This window comes from Rhincodon typus, unplaced genomic scaffold, assembly GCF_021869965.1.
Source record: "Rhincodon typus isolate 14 unplaced genomic scaffold, sRhiTyp1.1 hic_rhity00010000, whole genome shotgun sequence".
Classification (NCBI taxonomy): domain Eukaryota; kingdom Metazoa; phylum Chordata; class Chondrichthyes; order Orectolobiformes; family Rhincodontidae; genus Rhincodon; species Rhincodon typus.
Genome location: NW_025975638.1, coordinates 1 through 7,833, shown reverse-complemented (window position 1 = coordinate 7,833; position 7,833 = coordinate 1). Strand labels below are relative to the sequence as shown.

General features: G+C 41.2%; 1 long non-coding RNA gene across 1 annotated transcript; it reads left to right on the top strand.

Annotated features, from left to right (window-relative positions):
- The first annotated feature begins 112 nt into the window (after positions 1 to 112).
- LOC125482416 lies at positions 113 to 5,165 on the top strand. Its single transcript, XR_007261636.1, has 2 exons — positions 113 to 342; positions 1,377 to 5,165. It is a non-coding gene; the product is annotated as an uncharacterized LOC125482416 (long non-coding RNA).
- The last annotated feature ends 2,668 nt before the right edge of the window (positions 5,166 to 7,833 follow it).

The following is a 7,833-nucleotide window of genomic DNA, read 5'->3' as shown; positions in this document are numbered from 1 at the left end:
AACCCCCTTCCCCTCCCCCTTTTCTGATGAAGGGTCTAGGCCCGAAACGTCAGCCTCTCTGCTCCTATGATGCTGCTTGGCCTGCTGTGTTCATCCAGCCCTGCACCTTGTTGTCTCCAACAATACAGCACTTCCTTTGTATGACGTGAAGCGTCAGCCTGGATTATGTCTTCAAGACTTTAAACTTTGATTTCAACCCATTGAGCTGAGAGTGTTATCCATTTATGGTTAGTTTGGAGAGAAGGAAAAAGTTGATTCTAACAAATTTCTGTTTCGCTTTCTAGATGCCAGCAAAGATGGGGCAAGACCCGCAACTAAGCGATCTGGTGCATCCTCTGATGAGTGAGTATTTTTTATTGTGGAAACTTCTGTTAAAAATTCAGTTGAGGTTCATTTTGTACATCCTCACGCAATGAGCTGTTTACATGTTGCCCCAGTGGGCCATTGAATCAGTTATATTGTAATGTTGGGAGATAATTTGAAAGCTCTGGACTTAAAAGAAAATACATATTGCATTAAGGGACTCTTCTGAAAATGAGACTAATGCAAATTGAGGTAGTGTGGAGGGAGCTTTTCTGTGTCTCTGACCCCATGCTGTACAAGTCCTGGGAAAGTTTGATGGGGACAGTGCAGACAGAGTTTTTCTCTGTATAATGTGATGCTGTATCTGTCCTGGCTAACAGAATAACTAAACATCTTATTCCTTTTTGTTAAAGCAGAGCTAAATCTAGAATCAATGGCACTCAAGGATAACATGCAGACTACCTACTTTTCCCCCTTCTCCCCAAACCTCCCCACCCCCCCCACCCCCACCTTCCCGTGAATAAAAGCTGACTTCATTCTATCTCTTGATCTGTGTTTTGTGTCTGACTCTTCATGCTGAATATCAACAAGGCTACTTAGCTGAAAATCACAGTCCATCCTGACCCTACCCAGAAGAGGTCCCTACATTGCCACGCCAGAAGTGGAAAATCGTGGATGAATTTATTTTGCCTCTTTCCCTCCTGTGCTGAGGTCACGTGGAATGTCCATGTTGTTGCTGAGCCCGAAATCAGCTAATGCGGTGCAGACCGGGGCATCTGAGGTCTGTTTACCTTAGCAGTTCAGAGTTGCTTCAAATTTGTCTTGCAGCAGGTTACCAGCAAGAATTACAGGAACCAAACTTTTTGTGACCAAGGAGATGGTGAACTGATGCCAAAAAATATTTGTTATATTGTTTTTCTGGAAAGATCAGTTCAAAGGAGTCAAAGACCTGTCTAAGGGCTTAAACATGACCCTCTGAGTAACCCATTTGCTATTGTTTGTAAGGTGATATAAACTTGACTTCCTTTCGTAAGATTAACACTCCCTGTCTTCTCTTCCTTTCATTGGAACAGCAAGCTAATAAGCGTGAACAAGAAGCCGAGAGGAGATGGACCCTAAATTCCACATGCATTGTGAACTTGCGCCTTTTTATTTTAAATAACCAAGAACTTGACTAGATTAAGAACCTACCTTGGTATATCGGCACACCGCCCAGCAGAAGGATTTTGCTTCAGAAGAACCAAGTCCTTACTTTTATTATTGCTCATTTTAAGAGGACAAGAATCTCATTTGAAAGTACCTGCAGTGAACTGATGGTATTATTTGAAGGAAGGACACCCTGTTGTATTGAAGTGTATTTACCTGCCAAATGACCCAAATCGCCAAACATATTTTATTGAAATTTCTCATCAGAGTACTCTATAACTGTCTAGTTCTCCCTCACCATCCCACAGCCATTTTCAAAGCAGCAATAATTTCTTCCAGCATGTCACATGACTGTCTGTAACTCATTTTCCTTTGACAACCTGAAAATCCTGAGACCAGAGTGTACATACAGCGTTATCAACCATCTTGCAGTCTTTAACAGGAATTGTCATTTAGAACTCCAAATGACCATTTCTCTTTAGTAGACCTAATGAAGGATTGAAGATTACTAGCTTTTTAACTTTGCAGAGGAACCGTTGTCTCTCCCTTCCCCTCTCCTTTTTCTGCCCCCCAACCAACTCCCAGACTCTTAACCCTTGAATCCTGAACAGAAACATTTTCTAATACAGATATCTTCACTCTATCTCAACACCCAACTTCGTGCTTCGGCTGTCTCCTGCTTACACCTCTGTGTGTGTATGCTCTTCTGTTACACTTGTTGGAGGGAATTGTGAATCTCTTAGTGTTTACGGTTTGACACTGCCACAGGACAATTTTGTCACAGGTTTACACGAAAGAAAACTGCAGTGTTTGCTGCTCTTCAGGTGCAGAAGTTCATGTTTTAGAATGAGTTCAAGTTTTATATTCAATTGGGGTTGAGAGAAGGGGCTTTAACTCTGACCAGAGACAAAGTGAATTCTGGTGTGGGTTTTTGGGGAAGAAACTGAAGGTTTTGTGGTTTCTAACATGTACAGTTCTAAGATTGTCTGAGGTTGTATCTGTCCCTCTGCATGTCTGTGGAGAGTGTGCAGGTTCATATGAGATGATGTTCTGATGCTAAATCAAGTAACTTGCACCATCCTGGAGTGCCAGAGAAAAGCATAGCACATATTTGCGTATGTGTCAAGCCATCCCAGATGTTGTTCTCAGCCCTTATTTGAAGATGCTCTCTTGTTCAGAATCTTGGTTCTCTGCACCTTCTCCCACAGCTTTAGCTGGATTGTAATGTGAACGGTTTGAGATTGAGATTGGTTTTGGAAGGTGGCTAGACAGGTGAAACCAACTTCTCTGCTTTATTGTTGTGCAGCCATGCCACAACAAAATAAAGCACATTGCAACTGGATCTGTGTAAACAACTGAAGCAGTCTGTGGCATTACTGTATGGTTGTGTCTAACCTTTTCTTTGATATGTAGGGCTGTAACTTGCATGCATGTTCCCATGATCACATCCCTATTTTTAGAATTATCTTTGTGTGTGCATCACATACCGGTAGGTCATGGTTGGGAAGGTTTGCAGGTTGGATGGATGGGTATTCACACGACTATGTTTGGCACAGAGTCAGGGAAGAGGACCGGTAGATCCAGTATTCAACTATGAGACCTCTCCTGAGGTGAATGAATGTCACTGGGTGCTAGGTGGTTCCATAAACACTCTGGGGAACTTTGGCTGGCTTTGGTGGTCACCCAACAATAAGTGCTGGAGAGATGTGTGCTGGATCTGGTTGGACCACTCTGGGTTCCAGTACCATGCTTTGATGAGCGAGTAGCCCATGAACATTCGTTATCTAGACTCGTGAAGAACAGCAACTATTGGCAGCAAATGTTTGAAACCAAAGCCATGTCAGAGAAGCTTGGGGAGAATCGAGGTGGGAGTGACTTTTTGTTTTAAAGCTTTCCTGTTCCAATTTTCAATAACTAAATGTACTCAACCTCACGTTCTTGCTGTCCATACTGCCTGCTAAGCATGCAGCGCTGTCTTTTTTTTTTCAAATCCTTCCACTTGTGCGTTAGCTGGGCAGATTCTTTCCAGATCAATGTCTTGCACTGTTGTCCCTCAGATTTCTTTCATGTTTTGATATCAATACATTAAATGTAACTCTGGCCTGCATTGACATGCTCTTTGTTTGTCCCCTCAAATAGCTTCCATCTCCACTGACCATGTACCCACTAGGTCTGTACTGTGTGTTAGTATGCCCTACTGTGATACAATTATAGACCTGCACACACCACTACCATATACCAGTATTATATGACGACTGATCTGTACCCTGGCATTGTATTGATCCAGATATTCTGTTCAGATACCAATGTAGAAGAGCTATGGGTGATTTGAAAAAGGGAATATTTTGTTTCAAATGATGAAAATTTCATCTACCTATTGTTAATCTATACCAAAATCCTGGGCATCTTGCAATTTACTCATAAGCTACATTTGACTTCTAATCAAAACTGAATTTTTAAGATATGTATACGTATATTGATATGAGCCTCCAGGATCGTTCCCTGTGAAAATATGATTCATTTGTTCTGAAAGCAAATATTTGCTATTGGGCAAAACCTAAGAAAAATCTTTTTTACCTTTTTTGTCAAGCTCCTACAGCAGAACCCAGCATATTGGAAACATCCGAGTTGCTGCTAGAATAAGAGCCAGGCCCAATTTTAATATTTTTGTTTCTTACTCGATAATTATAAATTCCATTCAACCATCAGGATGAGCGTGGACAATGTTATGGGGTTGGGGGGATGGTGTGAAGAGTGCAGTCCTATTCTCAGTCACGTACAGCCACTCTCATTTCATTCAGCAAGATACTTTGAACAACATCTCCAGTGCAGTGTAATAATTGCCAGGGTTTTATTTGTCAGTGCATGGAAACCTAAGATTTTTAAAAGTACAATAATTGATAACTTGCATTTTAAATATATATATATATATAAATATATATATAGTTTATCATTGTTCTGGGAGAAAGAAAAATACTGATGTTTTCTCTCATTTTCTTTTATTCCTTTACAAAACAATTATATGTACATGTGTCTATCTAAATTTCATGACTTTGGAAACTGTACATATACTTCAATTTTCTGAATGACTTCTAGATGGATCACTTCCGGATGTTAATGTTCAAATGGCAACCCCCTCCTCCAGGTCATATGCCAGAAGTCTTTTGCTTAAGCTTTCAGAAAACGTCCTATAGTTTATCATTTCTTTTGACAGGCAGGCCATTGATAAGATTGGAAGGGTTTTGGTTATCTTGAGAGACGTGTTCTCTCTATACAGGGTATGTCTTTAAATGATGCAAAAAAAGGCCCAAGTTTGGCTCCAGTCATTTTGTAATATTGTGTACAGCTTGGATAGGAAGTGTGCTAATGTGTTTTTTTTTAAAGAAAAGGGTTTTGTATAGTTTTTACATGTTTAAACTGGGCAGGGAGGGAGGTGGGGGGAAATGCAGGTAGTTTAGAATTTGCTCTCCAAAAGATGATATTTCCCTCTTTCTCCCGCCCTGAATTCTGTATGTAGCTATGTTTCCCCATGCTGTGAAGTTGGTACCATTTATATGTAATTCTCTGCTGCTTTCACCAGTTGTAATGAATTTATATTTTTTTGGATTTAAAGGAAAACGTGGAAAAAAACATTGTCCATTGTAGAAAAGTCAAATTATAAATCATTTTGCTACCTTTTTGTGCTTTTTTTTTGAATAAAACCTTTTTTGAATAAACATTTTTTTTTTGTTTCCCTGAAATGTTCAACTTAATTCTTTCTTGAATTTATATTTTCAGTTGTCTTGGTTCCCCCTCATTTTGTTTGTCCCTCCCCAACAGTGTTGTCCAAATGCCCATCTGGAGAAATGTCTCCTCAGGCTTTGGAGTATGGCTGAACTGTGTTGGCACTCAGGTCTCAAGTTCATTTCAGCAACAACTGTTTGCATTTTTAGAACATGGAGAACATCGAACAGTAAATCACAGTACAGGCCCTTTGCACCACGATGTTGTGCCAACCTATTATCCTACTAAGATCAAACTACCCTACATACCCTACATTCCCTACATTTTACTGTCCTCCATGTGCCTAGCCAAGAGTCGCTTAAAAGTCTCTAATGTATCTGACTCCACTACCACTGTTGGCAGCACATTCCACACACCCACCACTCTGTGTGAAGAACCTACCTCTGACATCTCCCCTATACCTTCCTCCAATCACCTTAAAATTATGCCCCCTCGTAATAGTTATTTCTGCTCTGGGAAAAAGTCTCTGACTATCCACCCTATCTATGCCTCTCATCATCTTGTACACCTCTATCAAGTCACCTCTCATCCTTCTTCACTTCAATAAGAAAAGCCCTACCTCCCTCAACCTTTCCTCATAAGACCTGTCCTCCAGTCCAGGCAGCATCCTGGTAAATCTCCTCTGCACCGTCTCTTAAAGCTTACACATCTTCCCTAAAATGAGGTGACCAGAACTGAACACAATATTCCAAGTGTGGTCTAACCAGAGTTTTATAGAGCTGCAGCATAACCTCACGGCTCTTAAACTCCATTCCCCTGCCAATGAAAGCCAACACACCATACACTTTCTTTACAACCCTATCAACTTGAGTGGCAAGTTTTAGGGATCTATGGACGTGGACACCAAGATCCCTCTGTTCCTCCACACTGCCAAAAATCCTGCCATTAACTCTATATTTTGCATTCAAATCCGACCTTCCAAAATGAATCATTTCACACTTTTCTGGGTTGAATTCCATCTGCCACTTCTTAGCCCAGGTCTGCATCCTGTCGATGTCCAGTTGCAACCTACAACAGCCCTCCACACTGTCCACAACTCCACCAACCTTCATGTCATCGGCAAACTTACTCATCTACCCTTCCATTTCCTCATTCAAGTCATTGATAAAGATCACAAAGAGCAGAGGTCCCAGAACAGATCCCTCCGGAACACCACTGGTCACCGAACTCCAGGCTGAATATTTTCCATCTACTACCACCCTCTGTCTTCTATTGGACAGCCAGTTTTGTATCCAGACAGCCAAGTTTCCTTGAATCCCATGCCTCCTTACTTTCTGAACGAGCCTACCATGTGGAACCTTATCAAATGCCTTGCTAGAATCCATATACACCACACCCACTGCTCTGCCTTCAACAATGTGTTTTGTCACATCCTCAAAGAATTCAATAAGGCTTGTGAGGCATGACCTGCCCCCCTCAAAGCCATGCTGACTATTTCTAATCAAACTGTGCTTTTCCAAATAATCATAAATACTATCTCTCAGAATCCTCTCCGATAATTTGCCCACCACAGAAGTAAGACTGACTGTCTGTAATTCCCAGGATTATCCCTATTCCCTCCTTTGAACAAGGGAATGACATTTGCCACTCTCCAATCATCTGGCACTACTCCAGTGGACAGTGAGGACACAAAGATCATTGCCAAAGGGGCAGCAATCTCTTCCTGTTGCAACCTTGGGTATATCTCGTCTGGCCCAGGCGACTTATCTATCCTCATGTTTTTCAAAATTTCTAGCACATTCTCCTTCCTAACATCAACCTGTTCGAGCATATCTGCCTGTTTCATTCTATCCTCACAAATGTCAAGGTCCCTCTCTGGTGAATACTGAAGCAAAGATGTAGTACCTGTGATGTTGAATCTACCCCAAATTACTTCCCATGTACGCGAGATTTTTTGGGATAGATCAAAAACTTGGGTGAGGAAGTAGGCTTTAGGGTATATCTTTGAGATTCAAGAGCTGATGGCTTTGGGATGCAGTCGCCAATGATGGCGTGATTAAAATTGGATGTGCGTGAGAGACCAGAATTGGAGGATGCAGGGATCATTGGGATAGAGGACATTGCTGGGGAGAGGTACAGCCATGAAGAGATTTGAATACAACGCTGGCAATTAAAATTTAGAGAGTGGGAACAAATGTAGTCCATCAAACATAGGAACAGGAGTAGGCTATTCAGCCCCTTGAGCCTGTTCCACCATTCAATGAGATCATTGCTGGTCTGTGTCCCTAACTCCATGTACCTGCCTTTTACCCATAACCCTTAATACCTTTGCTTAACATACATTTCACATCTCACATTTAAAATTAACAAATGATCTACCATTTGAGTGTCATTTGTGGAAAAGCCTCTACCACTTTTTGTGTAGAGAAGTACTTCCTAATTTTTCTCCTGAATGGTCTAGTCCAAATTCTCAGGTTATGCCTCCTAGTTCTAGAATCTCCTACTATTTGAAATAGTTGATCTATCCTGTCTTTTCCCGTTAATATCTTGAAGATTTTGATCAAATCACCCCTTAACCTTCTAAATTCTAGCGAAAAATGGGCCTGTTTTGTACAATCTCTCCTCATAACTTAACCTCTGAAATCCAGGTGTCATTCTTAT